This window comes from Thunnus albacares, chromosome 7 (genome assembly GCF_914725855.1).
Source record: "Thunnus albacares chromosome 7, fThuAlb1.1, whole genome shotgun sequence".
Classification (NCBI taxonomy): Eukaryota; Metazoa; Chordata; class Actinopteri; order Scombriformes; family Scombridae; genus Thunnus; species Thunnus albacares.
In genome coordinates, this window is record NC_058112.1 from 28,850,608 (window position 1) to 28,873,405 (window position 22,798).

The window sequence follows — 22,798 nt, forward strand, 5'->3', positions numbered from 1 at the left end:
TCTGTTTGCCTTGTTCTGTTCTTGACCATTGCAAGATTAAAGGAGATTTTTGTCAAATCTGCATTCCGGCCTCTGCATTTGGGTCCACTCCTGCTTCCCCATTCCTGACACCCCTGGCCAGAGAATAATAATAATAATAATAATAAGGAAGACAAACAGTGCGACAACATTTAAATGAGCCAGAAGTCATTTTTAAATAAACCTGTCTGTGTTTAACTTGGTTCATTTTCACATGAAGATAGTTTTAGCTTCAAGAGCTAACAAAAACACTGACCTCCTGGAGGAAATCTCTGTGACTGTCAGTGGGAGGAAGCACCCCTGGCAGCCACAAAAACAACAGAAATCCTCTTTGCGTTTTGTTCTGTAGCTCTTTAACTTTAATTGTCTGTTCCTGCAATTATCAGCTGGTAAAATCTTGTTTTGGTGTAACCTGAGCTCCACTGTAACTGAACCTGTCCGCTGCAGAGCTGCAGTCCACTACTGCTCTGGGACAAAATTTTACCAGCTGATAACTGAAGGAACAGACAGCTGGAGACTTAAAGAGCTACAAAATGCAAAGAGGATTTCTGTTGTTTTTGTGGCTGCCAACAGCATTTCCTCCGGTGGACAGCCACAGATGGAGAGATTTCCTCCAGCAGGTGAGTGATGCTGTTAGCTGCTGCTCCTGAAGCTAAAATTGTCTCGATCAGCATATATTTGAAAATGATTATGGGTAGGTTGTGTGGTTTCACAGACTCTCACACTGAAAGTTGGGGGGAGGTGGGTGTTACCATCCTACCATTTATATACATTTCATGATGTGGAGAACTCCCAAACGGTCGATTCTACGTCAGCAGTGGTCCCACCTTTTCAGGGCTGATTTTTAACAGCAGATGACAAGTTGAGCCATTTTTAACCCATGAAATGCTGATTTTTATAAATTTGGTGTCAATATTAACATCAGCATTGATGTGTTTCATCACAGTACAGTCATATAATTTAGTTTACAGCTCAAAAAACACATTTAAGTGTGCAGTATCTCTTTTAATAGGGCCTTTTGGCTGAGATCAAGTGTAGCATCTGTTTTTATTGTTTTAAACACTGTTGTATTTTCAAGGTAACTTGTATGTCTTTAATATGTGAAGCTTTTATGAAATGTGTCTGAAATGAGTGTCAATAAATTTTTTCGAAAGAAGAAACTTTTGTTTGAGTTCACTGTTTTCCAAAATTTTGCAAGGTTGGAATAGGAGCTAGTAATTAAGTCTAAATAATAATTAGATTTGGTGTTTCTCACAGATGGTGTGCATTTATTTGTCTAAATGATGATCAATTGGATGGATCCCCAGAGTGTCTAGCAAGTGACCAGACTCCTAATTCCTTTCTTTAAAGAGTTCTGATAATTCAGGCGAAAACCATGGGGTTAATCTATCTTTTATTCTAAGTTTTTTTCAAAGGTGCATTTTCTTGAATGACTGAAAGAAGGGTTTTTGAGAAAAAAATCCAGCACCATTTCAACATCTGGGAATTTCAGATGTATGGTGTTTGTTGGGAAACATCAATTAAAAAGGCTTGGTCAATAAAATGTCTTAGATTTCGCTTTGTAACTGTGTGAGATTTGGTCTTCTTTAACCAAGTATTTCTAATACTTGCCATAGGGCAATTATCACTAATTCCTAGCTCAAAGACACCACCGGCAATAATTTTGTCAGTCCTATTGGAAAAGATTAAATCAATTAGGGTAGACCTAGAGTAATCTTTCAAATTTGGCTTAGTGGGTTCTGTAATCAGCTGGGATAAGTTGAGGCTACTACTAACCTCCTTGAGATAATCAGATTTATTATTCAGTCAGTTCAGATTAAAGTCACCCACAACAAGTAATTCAACATCTGAATACTGAGAGAATAGATCTGCTATTTTGTCAATGGAACTTGCATAAGTTGGGGGTCTACAGACCCCCATCTGCTTCCTAACTGAACCTTCAGTGCAAGAAATTCAAAACCTTTTGGTGTGATGACAGAATTTAGAATTGTTACAGAGAAACCTGATTTAACATATATAACCAGCCCACCTCCCCTTCCAATTGTGTCTGTTCTACATAAGTTGTAATCCTTTAGAGCTACATCCAAGTCACTGACACTCTTTTTTTTTAGCCAAGTTTCAACTTAGCACCAAGATATCAGGATCAGTCTGCAGAACTAATATATTTACATGATCTAACTTTTGAAGTAAACTTCTAATATTTAAATGAATTATCCCTAGGCCGTTTCTGTTCTTAAAGGTAAGTGGGTTAAATAGAGTGTTTGGAGTGGGATCTGAAGTAGCGATAGAAGGCTGGAGGGGGATTGTAATTATATTATAGGCAGTAACAGTATGATTTGAATAATGAATAGGGTACCTAACAGTGATTTGAATAGGAATGATCGAAGGAGTAATATATTGTTCAACCTTGGGGATGATTAAAGGGATCAAATCAGATACAAGTGACAGTCTGAACTGGAGGGTGAAGTCCTGAGCAGGTACCAAAACCTGCCAAACTGGGAGGCTTGGACTTAATTGATATCAATCAGAAAGTATGGGAATGAGACACAGAATTATTAGGCGTGGAGGTGGCTGGCTCCCACTTGAGAGATTGTACAGCAAGATCAATGTTCATAGATAGCAGAGAAGACCCCCTGTAATTTGGGTGAAGGTGGTCAGATTTAAAAAGCTCAGATTTATTATGAGAGGAAGTAAAACTGTCCACATAAATAACGTTTTTGGTATTGCATTAAGCTTTCGGCCAGATATGGAGCTGGCATAAGTGGCTGAACTTAACAAAGCATGTGGAGGAGAAAGGGCCAGAGATGACGTATTGTTTACCTGTCGCTAGTAGCACATCCATAAGAAGAAGGATGTCATCTTTGAGTTTCTCAGACTGTTGTAATTTTATGTACTTTAATTCAATGTATGTGAAGACTGTAGAGATGGAGGGGTGATCTTGAATACATTTTGGAACAGCATCAGTGATGTCTTGTACTCCTGGGAAGCAGAGAGTTTTTTCTTTAGGGAGTGATACATGACAAACATTGGATGATCCGACCACCAGAGCAGCAAGGGGACGGCATCCCCAAGGAGTGGTGCTTGGAGGTCTGTCCAGTTCAGATGACTTAGGGGCAAGCTCCTGTACGGGTCCAGCGAAGGGTTCTGTAGGGGTTAGGAACTGTCCGGGTTTCCTTTGGGAAGAGCGGACACTTGTTGTGGACTTGGAGTTAACCATAGCCTCAGGTTTGGTGGATACCGCTGATGGGGAAGCCCTCTCTGCTGCTGCTGGAGACGGGCAGGCCATTTCTAGAATGGTATTTGATCCAAAGGAAGAGCATCCATTTGGAAAACCCAAGTTTTCCAAACCTTAGAACTTGTTTTCAAATTGCAAGACTTCGGAAGTGCAGGGTCGAGTAGCAAAAGAGCCACGGGACCTTCTGCCCTTCACCCAGTTCCAAGGCTCAGGCACGGATGGAGTGGAGCAGGATTGAAATTTCGGTTTCACTCCGAGGCTCGGCCCAATGTCTTCCCTCAGGTGTGAGCATGCAGAGGCAAGGTCATCACCAGCTGCTATTGAGCCGGACCACAGAAGAGTTGTATCGTTATTCCCACAGACCAGAGAGTGAGGTGGGTGGGACTACTGGAGCGTCACTGCTAGCTGAGCCCAGGATGGAGAGATGTGTCGACTGGGTTGCTGCAATGGTGGAAAACCCCAGGATCAACTTATCCTTCTCCCCAAGCGAGTAATGTCCAATATCAGCTTAGAGATTGTAACTTCACAGGAGCCACACAGCGCCATACTGAATGTAGTTTATGTGGGAATCCAGGCTGCAAACTTAGCCACCTGGCTAAAAATAAGAAGCTGTATCAGGTGATCAATTCACCCTATCATTAAAATAACTGTAGTGGATAAAAGTTGTAGATGAAAACAAGTAAAATCTAGAGGATTTGCATAAGAAAAAACAATCAAAAATGTACTTTTTTTATGGGAATGTTTGGCAGAGTTCTTTTGCTACTTTGCTAAACCAAGCTTGTTTGAATACTATTTTATACCAAAACTTTCTCTGGAGAGGATAGTCATTATTTTCTGTACACAACTGCATGGGGTCTGACATATGTCCTGATAATCTCCAAAACTGTTGCATTTCCTGCTGTGGTAAGCAAGGTCCTCATGCGAAGAGCACTGTTCAGAAAGTGCTTCCAATAATATAAAGAACAGAAAAATGTGGGAGGAAAAAATATACTTTCAGTCCATAAGAGTTTTTTTTTCTTTTTAAGGATTAAACTACTGTACTACTACTAAATTATAGAAGTCGGAACAATTGTGGATTTTGTACAGTTCTTTTAAATTCTATTTTTTATTTTTACCTGATAAAGCGTATGTTCTTTCACACTCTTGCAACCTTGAAAAAATAATGGCAAACAAACAGCAGTGTCAGAGATGTCAAGTTGTATATTACAAGAAATTAATAGACCCCTGCCAGCCAACCAGCATCAAGAATTCTAAGTGGCCTTGGTACAACATCAACAATAAAGGCTAAGTATTCTAAAGGACGCTGTAAATCCATTTTAACAGTTGAATGCATATGGCAGTAAAAGAACTCGCAAAGAAATCCACATGGACTCGCTGAAACACAGTGAAAGGCCTCTGCCCTGTCCCAGACAGCAGCTCTAGTATTTTACTTTGATGGCAACACTCTGTCTGTAAATGATACCCAGTAATACCCTGCGCCTCTGTTTGTTGTTGAGCAGTCATGGCCCAGGTTTGTCTCTAAGTGCTGAGTATATTTACCCTCTATCCAGTGCTATGCTTTGTTGCACTCTGTGAAACAAGGTACAATTCAATTACATGGTGGCTGAGGCCCTGACAAGAGCTCACTCTTGTTTCAATCACCCCACAGGTGGATATGGGGATGAGGAAAAGTGGCGCTCCAGTCACCCCACTGTGGACCACCACAGGGCAATGAGCCATGAGGAGGCACTCAGAAGGTGGTGGTCAGTAGCACGGAAAGACCTGCCGGAGCAGAATTCCTACTCATCGAATAGAATGGTTGGGTCACTTAAGAGAATTTTATTTTGAAATGTCATTGCTGTAAAAGACATGGTATACCTAGTTTTACCAATGTCTTTCTACCCTTGGAAGTACAACCAATAATGGCATGTTTTAGTTTCCATACGACATAAATATTATGTTTAAACGGTCCACTGCACAAAATGGAGGCAAAACAACATCTGTTTCAGGGACTCCATTCCAAGATTTAATGTCTTTTTATTATACTGACCTTTTCTTCCGTTTCAAAAATTCTACAGTCCGTGAGCACTTTAGGGACCTGTGAGTCAAGAGATGTGTACACTGCAGCCATCACACTGATGGCGCTCTCCAAGGACCTCCCCATGCCCATTACAGATGAACAGACTCCAATAAAATAAACATCATCAATCATCATGATTGTCACACTTTTCATTGAGTTCATAATTTCCCTGTGAAAATGGCTGTCGATCCATGGCTGCAGAGACAATTTAAGGCAGTAATCAACCATGTTATGAGTCCACATTGATAATTAATGGGTGATGATGGGAGTGTGAGGGTACCACGGGAGCGGGTGTAAACCTTGTTTGTGAAGCCCGATGTATTTCACCTTATTCCTCTCAATAATGTGATATGTTTGTCTGTATTCCTCGGGGCTGAACTGTCTTCTGTGATTGAATGCCGCCATGTCCTGGAGGAGGCCAGATCATTTAACTGCTATTCTCGTCTGTTCCCAATGGGAACTTTTTTTGTGTGTCCTGTCTGCTTCATTGTGTATACAGCCCGTAAATGATATTTATGGATAAAGCCTACAGAGGGATGTTGTGATGATAACACAAACATACCACAAGCTGCAGAGTGACAGTGAGAAATATGGCAGGGAATTAAGTCAAGATTGTAGTGTTAAGAGGGTCATGTCTACACGGGAGCTGACTGTCGTCAAAGCTGATGAGAAATTGTGCAAAAAAATAGGATACTGAGCTTACTGTAAATATGACCAACACCTTCACCTTACCTTATTAAACCCACATATTTACTATTTACCTAATTACTACAGGGATTAGAACTATTAGAATTAATTAATATTTGCTGCCATACAACAAAACGGTTCAGCTTATGTACAACACCCTATGCAAACTATTATAGACAGAAGCATTTCTTTCTTATTTTAAATCATTAAATTATGTCTAATATTTAAAGTGAACGTGTCAGTTAATCTTCAGTCAGGTTACATAAATACCAGAACACGAGTTTGATTAAATTGTGTAGTTTTATTGTTAATGCACAAGGATATGAACTGCAAAAGGTGATGTATGAGTTGTTTTGTTGCTCATGTGGTAATGTTGGTGCAATTTATCTGCTCAATTAGTGATAGTGAAAACAGGTGTGCATGATTAAGCAGTGAGTAACTGGGTACAGTCAAGTTGTGGGAGGAAGGGTAAAACTGTTCTGCAAAGGACATTTTGTTAAAATTGGTGCCCACATGGGTGTACATGTGTGTCCATAGATACAATGTGATTGTCGGCTGTAACAGTGTCTTCTGTACTCTTTGCTTTGGTCAAACTCACCTTGTGGTTACCTGAGCAGATGGTAGTTTCCAGTCAGGTAAAGCTGAGAAGGTAAAATGCACTTATCACTTGTTTAGTGTGGTAGAAGTGAAGGTGGCAGCTTGCTTCTAAGCTTTGAGGAAGTTGTTTTTTTGTTTATCCTCATGGGGTTTGTGTTTTGCCTGTTTTTCATTAACATTTAAGTGTTACTTTTCTTGCCTGGACTCCTGCCTACAGTGCAGCTTTCTTCAAAATGCTGTTAAAATTTTCCAGTGCCAACCAACATTGACTGCCCTTTATATGGGGCTGTAGCACAACAAAGATAAGCCAGTTATACCAAAGCACCTAAAGTGACAATTGCTGGATTACACATAGGAAACATTCATAATGTCACTAAGTAAAGTACCAATAACAATCTTAAAAGCAGTTATCATGTATAGACAACTCAGTGTTTAAACAATAAGTCGATTAGATGACTATTTGATCAACAGGAAACTAGTCATTACTGTTGATAATTAGTTAATAGTCATTAAAAGGAATTTATCAAGGCAAAATCCCACACAATTGCTGATTCCAGCTTCTCCTACTTTTCCTCTGTTTTTATATCATTGGCCTTTGGGAACTCGTGATGGATATATTGCTTTTTGCTTTTTGATGTTTTTAATAAGCAAAATGAAAAATCTGTAGATAAACTGACAATGAAAATAGCTGCAACCTAAGAGAGAATATATTATTGAAATGGTAGTCATGGTAGTTAAGAGAGTTTTTGCTCCATTATTGCTACCTTTTGATTTTGTGTTAGACTGTACATAACAATTAAAATTTACAACATACATTGACCACACATTAAAATGCAGGGATGACAATGATCACTACTATATTTTATGTTTATATATTACACTGACTGTCAGTCTGTTAAAATATGATGCCTTTAGGAAAGGAGAGACTTCTGTGGTCTTTGCAGACGGAGAGAGAGAGTTATGCTACCAAAATGCACACATTTCTTCCTGCTTGAAAAACTGAAAACAGAGAATATTCAGTTCATCCTGATACCACTAAATTTCTGCTTAGTTTCTGACTTTGGCCTAGTTTAACTAGTATTTCCTAGTATTTGTGAACATGGGGCATAGCCTACATCTCTACAGTACGATTGATTATAGATTGGAACAGCATGCATGTCAACCTTTAACCCCAACTAAGCTATTTCTATTTTGCTGAAGGCTTTAAACTAAAAAAATATCTTGCATAAGGATGCAATCAGAATGCAGGCAGCACAATTCAAAAGCAGTAGCTTACAGGCTTAGCTTTTAGGCAAGTAGTATTTATTCTTGCTATGTTACCAGAGAAAACCCATCCAAAATGTGGCACACTGACCTCAGGTCGAATTGAAATCACCGGTGTTATACTCAGTAATGCTGCAAACACTTTGTGCATCACTGCTGCCATTTTGGTTTTTCAGAATGATTGCAACATTCAGCCCATTTGGATTTTTTTTTCCAAGTCGTTTTCATTCACATTGGAGCTCTCTCAGGGATTGGGATGAATTTTTACGAAAAACCATACCGTCATAGGTCATTGGAAAAACATTTGGATTCCAATAATTTGATGGCAACTACATGCTGTATAAAAACCACCAGACACTAACACTGTTCCCTGCACGTTATGGATAAAAACTCTGTATTGTGCCTATACTTTCCCCTTCCAATCTCCTCCCCTTCTCTTCTTCCTATTCATCTATCAGTGCTTGGCTCTGGTCACTGCATATCAGGTCTGGGCACAGGCTAATCGTGCGTCCCACAGGCTCAGTAGGACTCCAGCAATCTGAGGGCAGCACATTACCCCAGACACACTTTAGTGTTGCACAGCAGCCTGAATGCCATGTCCGCAGAGAGAGCGAAACCACTGGCGTTTGGCCCATCATCTGCTTTCAGCAGGTTTTTGGCTCTGTGAAATCATTTTGCACCACTAATGATGTCTTTTCACGAGCTGCGAGCCATCCAAGAGCTTCTCGATAGCTATAGGAAAGCGTGTATGCAGAGAGTAATAAATAACCTGGTTCTAAAGAATATGTCTATAATTTCCTTTTTTGAGCAGTGATAAAGATTCTAGCAGGAAACTTGTATGTAAAGCTTTCAATTCAGACATGACTTTGCACTAAAAACACAAACGTGTGGAAGGACTGCATTAAAGTTTGATGAACTAGGTCATGAAATATGAAAGCTCTGATAAAGTGGATGTTAATAGGTTGCCTATGGGTGGACCAAGCCTGTAAGTGAGGTGAAACTTCCTTCTGCTGAAACGACTATTAAAATCACGTGTGCGTGCATGCATGTGTGCGTGTGCGTGCGTCTGTTTTTAAAATGATGAAGCTGCTCATAATGAAACAAAACTGTATAATTTGCACAGAATGCAACAGATGGATTAGTAAAACATTTACACAGTAATGGATAGTCATTATCCACTTATTAATTTAAGGGGCTTTTTTAAATTACGGCACCGGCTACAGAACTGGTGCAATAATTTACCGACTATTGATACGGAACAGATTTCAATGCCAGTAGTCCATAGCAGGGCTTTCCACAAGGATATGGAGTAACCAGCCAGTGGGGACAGTAGCCAGTTAGATGGGTCTGGGGGCATGCCACTCTGGAGAAAAAATTTGGCCATAAAAGCCCAAATTTGGTGGCTTCTGGCACATTATAATGCCACTATTCCATCTCATACGCTGATTTTATTATCTGCATATTTTGAAATGAGTTTGAGAATTAGGCTTCTTGTGCGTTTTAGCCCACACAGTCTGTAAATAGCTATTAATATTTAAAACCATGCCTATTCCTGACTGATCAGAACTTTTGTAATAAAGAATCATTAGACCTTATTTATTATTTATTTATTGACACCTTCACTGCAGGGTTTACCAAGACATGCCACAATGATAGTTAATGTATTGTTTTACTAGAAACATAAATGTACTCTTCAACAGAAATAAAAGGTTATTTTACAGGATGAACATGTTTTAATCCCATGTCTTATCTCGCCTATGTATTGGTTTTAAATTAAAATCTTTATAAAATAAACCTATGCCAAAAATAACTCTAAAATAACAAAATATGTGACTCACTTGACTCAAATCATGTAATTCTACTGTTTCTACTAATCTACATGTGAATCAATTCAACTTCTAGTCATCTTCATCTTCATATTCATCCTCACTATTATCCTGAGTGTGAAGAGAAAAATGCATTGCTTTCACTAGACTTTTATACTGCAGAAGTCGCCAAGTTGCTGCCACCGGCGTTTTCCGAATAGCCTGTCTAATGAGGATGTCCTCTGTCTGTGCAGTCAATGCAATTCTTAATGTGTTTTGTCATCAATTATTTTGCTAATATTTGTTGAATAAAGAAGACGACTCTCCACTCTCTACTCAGCAGGACACGACCTCTCAGCAGAGAGCACACACACATTCATATAGAGCAAGCGGGGGCGGGACTGATACGATCATACAGCCATGTTTGTCCATCATCATGCTTGCATTGTTTTGAAGCAGAGGCTAGTGGTCGTAAATATACATGCATAGTAAATCGCAACTTGCTAATTAAAACAATTATATTAGAATCAAAAATGAATATAATAGTGTAGCTGGCTGGACTTAAAGGAGTAGTCGGCTGTTTGGCCAGCAGCCGGTGCTTTCGGAAAGCTCTGCCACAGGCTGTTGGTCCGGACTGGTTTTCCATGCCAATAGTAGTTTGTTCTATTGGTATTGAATGGGTTTCCAGAATTTATTGCTGCACCTCTTGTGGACCCCTAACTGGACATTTTTCACTGTCAAGTTGGGCATTTTAGTGCCATTAAATGGGACATTGGGACAGTTTTAACCCAAACCATGATCTTCCCTAACCCTAACCAAGTGGTTTTCGTGCCTAAACCTAACAATTTTAACCCAAATCATGACAAGGATTGGTGTATCACCTGCAAGCAAAAATGTTCCTCCATTTTGAAACAATATGAATTTGATCACGTGATCTTGTGTAATCAATACCTATGCGTAATAATTCCATACCAACTATATGCGTAATAATTCCATACCAACTATTGACGTGGCGCAATCCGTACCAATAGCCACTTCCTTAAATTAAAGACTTTTATTTTCAATAAAGTACTCCAAATTTGCATCACACTACTAATCACGGATGTCAAAGTCACAGATGCAAAAAATAAACAACTCTATTGTAAATTCACATCTATAATATCTATGATATAAACCTCTGTAATAAAGTTTACTGAAGACTTCATCTGAAGTGGCTCTCTATGCATTTATTCTACAACAGACCTCCATTACATTGAATGCATAAACTGTCTGTGGTTTTTTACCTTGAACATTCAAAGCTGTTATTCACACTGAATCTTCAATTTCTATCTGCAATACAATGAAGCATACCTATGAGTCCAGCTACCTGGGTATGGTTGACACTAGGACACCTTTTGTTTCCATATGAGATCCATGCTGACAAGCCACAACCGGTTGCAACCAGAGCTTAAATGATTACTTGATTAATTAATTATTTAAAATTGATCAATAAAAACCATATTTACTAAACAAAAATGCATAATCTTTGATCAATCTTCTCAAATGTCAGATGTTTAGGCCTGTTTTCTGTTTTTATAATCACTGTAAACTGAATATCTTTGCATTTGGGACTATTGATCAGTCACTTTTGGCTCTGAAACTTGTGAGAGGCATTTTCACTGTTTTCAGTTAATCTAAAAATGAACTGACAAATTAATCAATAATGAAAACAATTGTTGGTTGCATCCCTAAAGTAGTTCCTACTGTCTAAAGCAATTGTACTGAAGGGTCCAAAATTTCAGAACTCTTCCACAGCGACATATTGTAACAAATAATGACAGATGAGCATGAAGAAAACCAGTTTAGTGAGTTAAAATATCAAGAAAAATATATATAGATATATAGAGATTTTTTTCCATACCACATTTACTGTGCAGGGAAAATAATAGCCTTTTCTAGCATCCATTGGGTGAGAAGCAGAATATACTCTGAAGTTGCCAGTCAGTTACAACACTAACAACTAGCAGCAGCAGCCACAGCAGCAGCTTCAGTTCTCTGTTAGTGTCCACACAGGGTGAGTCGTGACACAGTACGACTGTCATCAGCTGTGTTTTGGCTGCACTCTCAGCTCAATACACACAATTGCTGTATTATGTGCATAAGATGGAAAAAAAATAGATTTGAAGGGGGCAATCTGGTAGCCTAATGGTTAATGTGCATATAACACATGACACTGTGCAGATATTTCATTTTACTTTCTTACTTTTCGGGGAGAAAACACAACATCTGTAATCCTGTTAGAAGCACATGTTGCCATTGTTTTAAGATATAATTTCTGTTATTACAGCGCCAACATGTTTTAGAACACTTAAAATGATTCAATCAATACTCTTATGGGTACTTGAACAGGAATTAAATTCTAATAGTATTAGTGCTGATCTGACTTCAAAATAAAGGCATCCTTCAGTGTTATACTCTAACCCACTTTGAGCGCTGAGATTGTGAGAGATGAATAACATGTTTGTGTTGCTCTTTTGGGAGTGACAAGAGAAAGGCGGAACTTGAAAAGAGACTGGGAGTGCTAATGAGCCTTATTTTAAGAACACAACGCAGCCATGAATATTTAACAGCTTGTCTCCTTGATGAACCACCAAAATAAAAAAGTATGATGAATTCAACATTGAGTGAAAAATGGTCTCTGTAAAGCTTCTGCTGCCACGATGCTTCTGTATAATATTTTTACAACTGTTATGGGTGCTTTAAAGCAAAGACCTTTACATTTTTTGTAATAACGCAAGAGTGATTTGAATTTAGCCTATTTTGAATATAACAAATAAAGCGGGAAACACACATACTCTTACATCTAGTTTTAACGAAAACATATTTTACTAGAGTTTTCACTAGAAAGTCAATAAACACACAAAGGCATGCCTTCTTCAACCACTATGTGCTTTATACAACTCAACCTTCAGCTCAGTTATCAACTTTATGTCTCCATCATTGTAATTGGCACTTCATTATTCATGAACAATGATGGATACTCAAATAAACTTTCTCCGCACGTCTAAATAGGACAAGTTTCAAGGTAGTCGGAAAGAGATTTTGCAAGTCCCATGGACTCACTTTGTTGCTAGGCAACAGCAAGGGCACCGGTCTTTTTTTTTTTCCCAGGAAAACAACTTCACTGTCCAAAATAAATAGAGATAGAAGGAACACACCATGAACCTCTTGAGCGGGGTTAAGTCACTGAGAATAACACTCTGCAAACATCAACTAGCGAGGCTGCAAAGGCCAAGAAAGTGGTTTTCGTTTGGTAATTAGACTCCTTACTCAGGCACGCAAACAAACGTGCAGCATGTCTGCAATTTTTAAAAGGTTTCCAAAGAATAGGCTATTTTCATCCTTAACTTTCGCCTTCTTATTGCTTTGCATAATATGATACCTGAAGAAGGTAAAATTGGTTTGTTTAAATTGTCATTTGTGTGAAGAGAAATATAAATATATATAAATTTCTGGTTGTTCATATTTTTAGGCTCGGTGGACCCTAAAAAGATGGAAAATGTATGTAAATGCTTTATGCAGGCTTTGTCCTTCATCTTATAAAGAAAATGTGAGCAAACACCCTCAGAACAGATCAAAAGGCTACTAGGCTACTAACAACAGTAACTAGGACTCCTTATCAAAGAAGGCTGGCTTTATCTCATTAAAGCAGGCGAGAAAGGGGGTGGGGGCTCCAGTTCCAAGGGGAAATGAAACAGTTTTGCCCGTATTTGCTTTGTTATTTAGCAAGAACAGCTCAAATTAATTACTCTCATCTTCCTCACTCTATTCATTATTCTAGCTGTAAACACATTAGTCAAATGAAATGTCTCCGAGCACACCTGGCTTTCTTATCTATTGTGCTGAAGACAACAGTGGTTCAGCTCTGCAACGTGCTGCAAGCAGAGTATTAAAGAAACCCAGTGCCATTTATGGGATATGGTACCTGCCGCCTCTTCTACCGATAGCTGCCTCCCAGGAAGCCTTAATGTATGAGATTTGTCAGTGTCAATTTCCCAGCTAATCTCTCTGGTCCACCTCGCTGCTGCCTCCGCCGCCCATTCATTCTGCTGCTCTGTCTCTACCTGCTCACGCTATCCCGTGTAGGATACAAAGGCAACGGGAAGCCAAAAGGATAGGAAATACATCTGCGGTAGCCGATGCTGCAGTGAGACCGTGCATGTGCAACCAGCAGAGTTGATACACATGCAAGGAAATCATCCACTCCTTTTTATTCCGCCAGTCAACAACGGCACAAGGTTTGAAATTTCAGGCGCTGAAAACAAAACTTCTTTGACGAGTCAGGAAATAGCAATTAATCAGTAGCACATGAAAAATACTAAGCTGATAAGAAATATTGTCTTTTACTGAAACACAACCTACTAGTTTTTACACGTAGAGGAATTCCTAATGTGTAGTCTACACTGCAACCACACTTTTTAAAAAGAAAAGACATTGCTTTATACAGATTTTCCTCAACATTTTATGTCATAAGTTCCTTCATGTTGGAAGATACATTTATTTGAGTTCAGGAAATGTCTCTGCTAATAGAAAGTGAAATGAAAACTGTGTAGAGAATATAAATGATTATGCATTTCCTCTCAAACAATAAATGGTGGAGTTTGTGCTTATGTAGTGGTATTTTTAAAACTGATTTTCACCTGGATTTTTATTTTTTTAATCCTGCTGTGTTCATGGGTGGGAGGCCAGTGAGGGATCATGTCACCACTTGCTTACAAGTAATTTTCATTATATGAAACAAGCTGGTAGAAGGGATAATCATATAACTACATGCTGTATTTGGGGGTGGATGTTATATTAGTAGAGTTGAGAGGGAACAGAAGTTTCTTATTTATGTTTTAAAAAGTATTTTCCTTTCAAATTTAAAAATTAGTTAAACACTATTTCGAATATTTAAGGCTTAAAAAATACAGAGATAACATTGTATGCCTAGTTAAAAAGGATTCATCACCTCATTATATTAACATATAATAGGAAATTATGTGTAACAAATGCGTGAATAGAAGACATACAAGAGTGACACACCAACAAGGTAATGAGCTTTTTTTTCTAAACCTCGGTTCACTCAAAACACTCAGAGTTTTGAGTAAGCTGTTGTTAACCAGACTAAGCCACAAAATGGCATCCAACACTCTGAGACTCAAACACAAAGGAAGGATAAACTGCTAATCAGTGGAGAAAGAAAAGCTTTTTGTTAAAATTTATCACCCTGGCTTCTGAATAGCTAACGTGTTATTTTAACAGTGTCAAAAACCAGCATTGCTCAAGAACAGAGGAAGTATTTATTTCTGCACCAGACTAGAATTTGGCAGGCACGGAGGTGTAATTTACCTTAAGTTCTGCAGAGAGCAAAATGCAAATTTAGGCTACATTAAGATAGTCTATGTTCTCTGCTTGGTACTGTTGGACGCCGGCACATTGGAAAAGCCTCCTGGCCAATAACATTACAACATCCATTAATTAAAATAATTCCTTTACTTACATTAGCTTCAAAATCCAGAGGATGACATTCAAACTTTACCAGTGAGGAATGAAAAGCTGGGACAGAGCTGCATTATTTGATTCTGGTTATTTTCACTTGACTGAAACTTCCTTCATTTAAGTTTCTTGTTAATCGCACATTTTGTTGTGAACGTTGTTTCCTGCTGTGTTCTGTCCTTTCAGAAGAGGCCAAAAACATTTCACTTTTTGGAACTCTCATATTCAAATATGCTAATAAAGCTCATAATTTCTTCAAGGGATTACTTTGTGTTGACGCATTTTCTACCAAAATAAACTCTCTCACAGCCGGCACTTCAACGCCACATTCATGACAGCGTTTCCTGTAAATATTAAATAGATTTATGGTTTGCAAAAAGCAACGTTACCTGAAATAATTGCAACATATGCACTGTTTAGTCCAGACATGTTAAATCAGATATTGGCACGTCTCGTTGCTGCGCAGGTGTTAATGTGTTGATAGAAAGTTGAATCTCATTTAGTTTTGACCTTTGCGGTTTGCTTTGGCTCTGTTTTAAACAATAATTTATCCCCATCCCATATAACTGTGTGTCTTGTGTTATTAGCAGTGTTTCTGGAGTTCCTGTAATTCATCTGGAACACTGGACCGGAACGATGGGTGAAGCTAATGAATTACAACCCTACAAAGTAACGAAAAGGTTATTTGTCATTTTTGCATTGATGACAATCAAAATAACCTTTTAAAAGATAAACAAATGTGAGATATATTTCTGTTTTAAGGGAGGTAGCAGCCTTAAAAGTAAATGAACTACTGGTCTTTAGGTCTGCAATTGAAAATCTGGTTGAAACCAGCGAGGGAGAAACTTGAAGTTTCCTGTCTCTGTGCTAAGCTAAGCTAAGCTAACCGGCTTCTGGTCGTAGCTTCATATTTAGCATACAGACATGAGAGTGGTATCTATCTTCTCATCTAATTCTCGGTATGAAAGTGAGCAAGCATATTTCCCAAAAATCATGAACTATTCCTTTAAAGGTTGTGGTGTCATTGAACACAGCAGCTCCAGTTTGGCTGCCAACGGGAAAAAGCTGCAGTTGTACTGGACCAGTGACAAGACAGTGCTGAGAAAGAGTGTGTGTGTGTGTGTGTGTGTGTGTGTTGATTTACTTTATTCTCACCTTGACATTAATAATTTATCTGGCTGCATTCCATTAAGATCTGCAGGAACATGGGCTTCATATGTCCAAGCTCACTGCAGTGTGTCAGCTGCAAAACAAAAAAGAAAACACTGAGTCACATAACATGACAAAAGGTACTTCAATCTAAAAAAGATGCATATGTTTCAGAATGACTTCAGTAAATTAAAATATCTGTGTTTTCACAAATACCATGTGTTTTCTGGTCAATCGGTAAGCAGGGTGATAATAACAACCACTGTGAGGGTCCTGTGTTGGCAACAATTCAAGATTGTTTATCTGCATTAAGTGGAATCACAATGAAAAGATCATATTGTGTTACATTTTCAAAATTCTGGTGTTCAAATTCCAATCAAATTGCAATTAAAACGAACAAAATGAGCTATTACAGTTTTTGTGAGAGCTTTTCACATGTACTGTAGGTTTTTGGAGCACAGTTCATTACATTGAGTTTCAATTTGACTAGATGTTGCTTTCCATTTCAATCTGAAATGACTCAAATTCATTAATCACACAGCAGCTTAACGTGCAGGAATCCTAAAGGTTAAAGACTGTAGAACCAGATGTATATCCCAGTCAGCTTCATGTTTGAATGTCAGAAGTCATGCTTTACAATAAAATCCAGCACCGTGACTGAGCTTGATTGTGGAACACTGAACTGAAATGAGGCTTTGATGGCCACTTTTCTTATCTTCATATTCCTATATGGGTTATTAAAGCCCAGCGCTATGTATAATGTCTGACATGTCAATCTGATTCCTTCAGCTGAGAACAAATTGTCTTTAAAGTAACTTCACTTCATCAGCTACTCATGAAGAATGTACAGCGATGTCCCGTTTGAAATGCATGGCTGTAATGTGTCCAAAATACCAAAAAAAATCCTTTAAGAAAAGTGACTTCCAGCAGTCATGCTTTATGCTGCAATTTTTTAAATCTTACTCTGTATGGCACATTGATTTATTTCCCACTAAGCATAAGGCCATCAATTCGCTGCATATGACATTATGGCTCGTTTAAGGCTGTCTGGGGAGAAATTATCATGCTCGATGATGTCGATGAGTTAAAACCATAGAACAGATGCATGCCTGATGTTGAATTCAAAGCACAATGAAACATTTCACTTCATAGCGCAGAAGGCTCTCCAGAGACAAACTGCTAAATGTATAAAGAGCAACGTTTCTACAGAAGTCTGAATATCTTTTATGATCCAGAGGAATCAATAAAATAGAGATTGTATTGTTCAAGCTGTGCTGATTATAATCATTGTGTGTGTGTGTGTGTCAGGAAAACATTAAAAAAAAGAGAACTATGACAATTTATAAATCTGTGGTCCTCTGGAAAAAAGAAACTCCTTCTCTGTTTTGTGTTTGACACATTTTCATTTCTGCTGAAGGATTAAACTGAATTCTTTAGTTTCAGAAAGCTCTGCCATCCTCGGTCTTATACGCTCTTCAAACTCAGCTGAATAAACTCAAAAACATATAGCCGGCTTCTCTTCACTCAAGAAAAGTTTATATCATTTTGACGTTATGTTTCCACCAATATGAAAAATCGTCTGTGTAACAGTCTTTCAAAGCCGGAAAAAAGGTATAAAAGTCTTAGACTGGGACAAGCCAAATGTGCTTTTCAGAGCGTGCATATTAAAAAGATTTCCAAGTGCATATGCTATATCATTATGTTTTCCCACACTTATTCATCACTGCTGAGACGGTCATAAAATCACTGCAGCTTTGTGCTGTACATTATCATATAATAATGCCACTAAATTGTAGTGGGGATCATTTTAATAAGCAAAAAAACAGTTTCCCAGCTAAGTCCTGCAACCTCCAAACTAATGTAACAATAAGACTGGACTGCATTAATAAACCAGACCTAATAGCTAACCCTGGAGACGTGATTATGCTGTTTGTGTAACCCATTATTGTAACGCTGTTGCTGACAGTAAAAGCCATCATAGCGGCTAAACTTCAGCATAATGACTCCCTGTGACTGTAACCAACATGTAAACTAAATGTGTGAAAAGCCATAAACATCAGACAAAAACTCTGGATTCATTTCGGTTGCCTTCCGAACCATTTTCACACAGTGTATAAATTAACATTTAGCTCAGAAAAGGTCATTTTTTTTGTGTGTGCTGTTTCATTTCCATAATAAAAAAGCAAAATATCTGTAAATGTGTTTGTGAAACAATGGATTAAAACTTCTTTTAGGGAACTCGTCATTTTTTTTTTTTTTTTTTTGGTTGATGTTTCTCTTCTCACAATACGTATGTATGCATATGACAATTCCATACATCGCTAACACATTGTAAGCCTGCCAGATATTAGCATAATAAAGAGAGAAACATTAACACAGCACGCTTCACACTCCTGCTTAATTCCTGTTCACCCTAAAATGGGAGAAAATATTATCAGTGTTGTCGTAAACACAAGTACAAATCCCTGCTGTTATGGCAGTCATACTGAGAGACTTCTGATGTTTCGCAGTCATTTCCATTCCACAGCCAGCATTTGCATTTGTTTGATTTCCAGCAGCAGTGTGCAATGCCTCTTTGTGCACCAATACAGACACAAATAAATTAAGATCCATCCTTCCTGGCAGAGATTATTTATCTCCCTACTCAAGCTGTCTGAACTTTTGAAAACAGCTTCAACTTATTCATTGCTATTCTCATACTCATCGCCCACTGCCTTGACAGTAAAGACTACAGTCTGCTCCACGCCTGTGCTTGTTTTTTTGTAAAATATCAGCCTTATACAATAGCTAATAAAGAATTTCTTTAGCCTACTTTGGTATGTAGATGCTGGATGAATCATTGTAATGTAATGCAAGCCTATAGCTATAACCCCACTGCTAATCCTTCTGCATAAAATCAATTTTTCACATTGGCTTCGGCTGCCCTTAGGAAGACAAATCACAAAACTAGTCAAACCAGCGATCAGAATCAAACAGACTGGAATCAGACGGAGTAGAGTGTAATGCCTCTTGTACAATCAGTAACAAGTCGCTGCCAAAATGAGAACATGCCATTTTATTCTCATCAGCCTCTTAAAAAGACAAACATTATATAATTAGGATGATTAAGATGAGCAGAGACTAAAGGCCAACAGTGTTAACATAGCTTGAGATAAAAGGATTAGGGGTGATTCACTTAGAGAAGCTAATGGTATTTTAAAATAGAAAACAGGAATTCATTAGTAAATGTGATTGACAGCTGAGTATAACAGCATGGTAAAGCAACAAGCAATTGGTAAATTAACTAAACAACAGGTCTACTTGTCCAGAAGAAAAGGCCGGAAAAGTCACTTATAGTGTCACACAGTTGGGGAAAAAAGTGCACCTTTAGGAAAAGAGAGAGCAGATCTGCAGCGAGCAGATGAGCACTGACCCAATCTGACCCACTTCTCCCTGATTTATGGTTTATGGTCCCTCAGCAGACACAGCTTTGTTCTGGGGGGTCATAAATCTCCCGCACCTCAGAGCCGATCAGCTGACCCTCCAATCCTGGCAGCTGCCCCCTTCGCACAGTCCCATCCTGCCGGCTGCAGACGAGCTCTCAACACAAAGCAGAAATCACCCAAGCCACAGCGCAGGCAGTTAATCACAGTGAGCAGCAGACAATAGTATGAAATAGAGCCAAGCAGGCCAGGCAGGCGATTCATCGCAATCGTTAAAGCACTCAAACGGGAGACTCGAGGTTTACCTGTTAGGTAACCTCTGCTCCGAGCATGGGGAGTGTTTTCCTAAAAAGTCAAATGAAGTTCTCACAGTTTGAAATAAGCCCGTAGGAGAGCAAGTAAGGAGGATTGAGCTGTATGGATGAGGAAAAACATGACACAGTGCCACAGTTTACTGTTTATGCCTCCAGCCCTGTTGAAAGGGCTAAATGCTGCACTAATTGTGAGACATATTAATTGGTGTGATGAGCAGAAGACACGACTGGTGAGACTCTAGGAAGTTGGGATCATCAAACAGGCAAACACCGTACACCGCAGCCCGGCTCAGCAGGTTAACCGCTGCTGCACGGAAAGCACTGTGTGTCTGAAATGAGTTATTCTGTCTGGATCAGACATGGTGACATGTCCTCGCTGTCAGTGGCAAAAGAACACAAAAAGGGAAGGAAAGAAAGATGGGAGGGGATAAGAAGAACACAGAATGTAAGGGGACAAGGGGGGGATTTTAATTTGAAAGGCAGAAGAAAAACAGCGTGAGAGATAGAAGCAACCAGAGAGGAGTCACATATTCCTCCACTAAGATATCATCCTGGAAATAAACATGGATGGAGCGGCATGCGGAGAGTACAAATCAAACCGCATAAAAGTGGAGGAGGGAAGCGTCGCCTCTCGCAGCAGAACCGATGTAAAAAAAGAAACAAAAAAAACCAAAAAAAAAACCCAGTACACTCACCTGCCTAAAGCATGTAAACGCATCCCTGCGCTCAGTCCTTTTACTGTGTGTGTATCGTGAGGGAGCTCTGCCGATGATCTGCGCACGCCACCAGTCTAAATGATCTCCATGACTCATGCGGGAGCAGATAATTGGCTCTCAGAAAAGTGGGATAAACACTCATTGTAACGGCAGTGAGTAGCCAGGCGATGGTTTTTTTTTTTTGTCTTCCCACTCCCACACATAGATGTTCTCGTTCTCTCTCTCTCTCTCTCTCTCTCTCTCTCTCTCTCTCTCTCTCTCCTCTTCATTCTTTTCCGTTCACTCGTCGACTCCCTCAAGAGCCCCCCTCCCCCCCCAAAAGCACAACTCTCTTCGCCAAGGTGCCACGAACAGTTTCTGTGAATCCACTTTCTCATTGGTTCTTTCCACCCTGCTCACCTCCACTTTCCAGTTTTCCTGTCTTAAAGGAACAATGTATTCACAAACCCCCAGGGTCTTTTCCTGAATAGAGGAATTTTTGGCGCCCCCCAAAAAAAGGTTTTAGCCAGCGCCAAAGGAAAATCACCAGTGCCAAAATGATAAAAACTGAGAGTAAAAATAACAATTAAAATCCTCTCCAAATGTGTTTAATAGCAATTTATCAAATAACTGTTGAACAAGCGGAACATAAACTTAAATACGTCTTTGACTTCCAGCTGTCAGCTCCCCTCTCATCCACAGCCGTTATATTTTACACATGCGGCTGGCGCTGGATAAACACAGCCAGCTAAGCTACATTGTTATGACTAGGCCTGAATGCCCCACTGTGAAGCTAACGCTAATGGGAGACAGGACTTCCTATGATTTCTCATAAAATAAAATCTGTTCAGTTTCTGGTGAAAATCTTAAAAACATTGAATTACAACTGCCGCATACTTTTTTTTACCCAGGCGCCACCCCTCACCTAAACCAAATGAAGTATTTCCATTAGATGCAAACACATCTGACACGGACAATCTCCTGTTGAGTGCTACAAGTGTGAAAAGTCAACTCCTGAAAATGTCCGGACCTGATTCTCTGGACATTGTCTGGAGTTCAAATGTGAAAACGGCTCAGGACAACTAGCAGAAGAAGAAAGGCCCAAATGCACTGAAAGCATCTGACATGCGCATTTTGAAGTACACCTATTGTTTCAAATGGCCAAACAGGCACCAAACGTATCATACTCCAACCTTGATTCCATTTTGGAGCTTCAAATGAGGACTAAGTGACCACAGCTGTTTTTTTGTGCAGCTAAAAAAAAGAGAGAGAGAGAGCGTGCAAGCCGAGAGCACGAGCGAGCGAATGAGAGTGAATGAAAAAAAAAAAAAAAACATTATTTCTGGTTGTTTCATGGCAGTTACATTCTAAAGCACAATTAAATAACCATCAATGATGATGATTTACTGTGGAATCAGATGCTCTTAGTTTTATTTTCACTCCTCTGCTTTTCTCTTTTTCATTCATTCGTTACATCCAACTAATGCAGCAGTAAATACAAAGAACAAGGACAAATCTATGTTTTGGTTCTGTGTCGTTGGCATTTCAAACCTGATGCCTGCTGTGAGCTATAGGAGCATCAAATGAGGCACTTCAATGATCCCTTTCAGTGTGTTTGGGCAGCAAGTTTCCATTGAAATTCAGATAATTTTCTATGTATGTATACAGTTTTGTTAATTGGGGTTTCATTTACTCAAGTATAATAGACATTTTTGTTTATCGAATTGTCAGAAATAACAGGAAAACGTATAGATTTCTGTCAAACAAGGCAACACAGACTCATTGCCTTTACTGTACATGGAACGAACATGCTTTTGTCATGTACAGTCACCCCCCCAAAGACCCATTCTGAGCCAGGAAAAACCATGACCCCCCAGACCCTGCCCCCCCCCCCCCTGCAGCTCAAGTGTATCATGATGAGAGGTGTTGGGCGAAACTAATTACGGCTTAGGGTCGGAGCAGCGGGACAGTCTTTAGATTTCAATAATTCATGAGCTCAATTTAAGGGGTGAAGGCAGACGTGTACCTGAGGAAACG

At 39.1% G+C, this 22,798-nt stretch overlaps 1 protein-coding gene across 1 annotated transcript in view; it reads right to left on the reverse strand.

Annotated features, from left to right (window-relative positions):
- Positions 1 to 22,798, reverse strand: part of LOC122986408 (alpha-1,3-mannosyl-glycoprotein 4-beta-N-acetylglucosaminyltransferase C-like) — a 106,835-nt gene that overhangs the window by 70,780 nt on the left and 13,257 nt on the right. Inside the window, exon 2 of the mRNA XM_044357661.1 lies at positions 16,337 to 16,424. The gene's annotated coding sequence lies outside the window, so the exon portion shown is untranslated. The remainder of the gene's footprint in view (positions 1 to 16,336; positions 16,425 to 22,798) is intronic.